Source organism: Pavona decussata, unplaced genomic scaffold, assembly GCF_977016875.1.
Source record: "Pavona decussata unplaced genomic scaffold, jaPavDecu1.1 SCAFFOLD_1084, whole genome shotgun sequence".
NCBI lineage: Eukaryota > Metazoa > Cnidaria > Anthozoa > Scleractinia > Agariciidae > Pavona > Pavona decussata.
In genome coordinates this window covers 1-2500 of record NW_028145981.1, presented here as the reverse complement: position 1 = coordinate 2500, position 2500 = coordinate 1, and the positions used below count along the sequence as shown (strand labels likewise).

Sequence of the window (2500 nt, the reverse complement as noted above, 5' to 3'; positions counted from 1 at the left end):
CACCACCATTTTTCTTAGTCGAAAGACCTCTTCACAGCACGACTTTCCTGATGGATTTCTATGTAACTGCTCGTGCTGAGAGGTGTGTCGAAAGTTGATCATGTTCCCGTAAAATCTGAGGTCTCCACTGTCTAGCGAGGTACTTACAGTGAATATAGTGAATTTTTCAAAAATTGGAGAATTCTGACTTTTGCGATGAATTTTAATGTAATTGGTCGTGCTGAGAGGCGTGTTAAAATTTGAACATGTTCCCGTAAAATCTGAGGTGAGAATTAGTGAGGTACTTACAGTGCGTATAGTGACAAATCTTTAAAAGCGTGAAATTATGGGATGTTGTGGCTTCAATGGGTTTTTAAGATGTCACCAGTCATTTGGCATGACTTACAAACGATTTGGCTGGTTGTGGGTTCGATTTTCAAAATTTCATTTTTTTCGCGTTTTTATTTTCTGTCTACCATATCATGCAGTCTCCTTATTAGCGTTTGGGGGTTATAGTGTGGGCAGGTTGGTCGCAAAGGTTCCGAGAGGAGCTGGCTAGTAAACCCTGTCCCTTATGTTCCACGGCGGCAAGGCGGAGAAATAGAGGGCAGAATTGACTAACGGGCAAGGAAAGTTGGGCTTGTAGCTTTCCTTTCGAAGGAGGGAAAAGATGATGCCCGAAAGCATTGTCACTGTAGTGGCAGGCAGAGTGTAGATGGAAGTTGTGTACGCTAGCCTTTGGCTAATGATAGAGACAAAAGAGCAGGAGGATATTTTCCTTCGCAGAAGCACTTTTCTTGCCTTCCTTCAGCTCGCTTGGCGAGTCTGACAGGTATGCCTGAACTGTGCACGGGTCCAGTTGTGAGAAAGACGTGGCAAACAAGACGGGGTTTCCCTTGACCGAGGGACCGTGTGGTCCGTTTGGCTCATGGGTTCCCCCCGTGGAGGCAAAATCTAAGAAAGCTTGCTCTCCCTCTGCGGAGGGGGGCCGCTTAGCAAGGAACTTCTGTTCCCTGCGGTGGATAGTTACCTGGTTGATCCTGCCAGTAGTCATATGCTTGTCTCAAAGATTAAGCCATGCATGTCTAAGTATAAGCACTTGTACTGTGAAACTGCGAATGGCTCATTAAATCAGTTATCGTTTATTTGATTGTACCATTACTACTTGGATAACCGTAGTAATTCTAGAGCTAATACATGCGAAAAGTCCCGACTTCTGGAAGGGATGTATTTATTAGATTAAAAACCAATGCGGGTTCTGCCCGGTCATTTGGTGATTCATAGTAACTGATCGAATCGCACGGCCTTGCGCTGGCGATGTTTCATTCAAATTTCTGCCCTATCAACTGTCGATGGTAAGGTAGTGGCTTACCATGGTTGCAACGGGTGACGGAGAATTAGGGTTCGATTCCGGAGAGGGAGCCTGAGAAACGGCTACCACATCCAAGGAAGGCAGCAGGCGCGCAAATTACCCAATCCTGACTCAGGGAGGTAGTGACAAGAAATAACAATACAGGGCTTTTACAAGTCTTGTAATTGGAATGAGTACAACTTAAATCCTTTAACGAGGATCCATTGGAGGACAAGTCTGGTGCCAGCACCCGCGGTAATTCCAGCTCCAATAGCGTATATTAAAGTTGTTGCAGTTAAAAAGCTCGTAGTTGGATTTCGGGATGGCTCGGCCGGTCTGCCGCAAGGTATGTTACTGGCCGGGCTGTTCTTCCTCGCAAAGACTGGGTGTGCTCTTACTGAGTGTGCTCAGGATCTGCGACGTTTACTTTGAAAAAATTAGAGTGTTCAAAGCAAGCCAGCGCTTGAATACGTAAGCATGGAATAATGGAATAGGACTTTGGTTCTATTTTGTTGGTTTCTGGAACCGAAGTAATGATTAAGAGAGACAATTGGGGGCATTCGTATTTCGTTGTCAGAGGTGAAATTCTTGGATTTACGAAAGACGAACTACTGCGAAAGCATTTGCCAAGAGTGTTTTCATTAATCAAGAACGAAAGTTAGAGGATCGAAGACGATCAGATACCGTCCTAGTTCTAACCATAAACGATGCCAACTAGGGATCAGAGGGTGTTATTGGATGACCCCTTTGGCACCTTATGGGAAACCAAAGTTTTTGGGTTCCGGGGGAAGTATGGTTGCAAAGCTGAAACTTAAAGGAATTGACGGAAGGGCACCACCAGGAGTGGAGCCTGCGGCTTAATTTGACTCAACACGGGGAAACTCACCAGGTCCAGACATAGTGAGGATTGACAGATTGAGAGCTCTTTCTTGATTCTATGGGTGGTGGTGCATGGCCGTTCTTAGTTGGTGGAGTGATTTGTCTGGTTAATTCCGTTAACGAACGAGACCTTAACCTGCTAAATAGTTACGCGAATCCCGATTCGCGGTTAACTTCTTAGAGGGACTGTTGGTATGCAACCAAAGTCAGGAAGGCAATAACAGGTCTGTGATGCCCTTAGATGTTCTGGGCCGCACGCGCGCTACACTGACGATGTCAAAGAGTATCTCC

At 45.6% G+C, this 2500-nt stretch overlaps 1 pseudogene; it reads left to right on the top strand.

Annotated features, from left to right (window-relative positions):
• Nucleotides 1-1006: 1006 nt before the first annotated feature.
• On the top strand, nucleotides 1007-2500 carry LOC146448294 (small subunit ribosomal RNA; annotated as a pseudogene; the record flags this gene model as incomplete).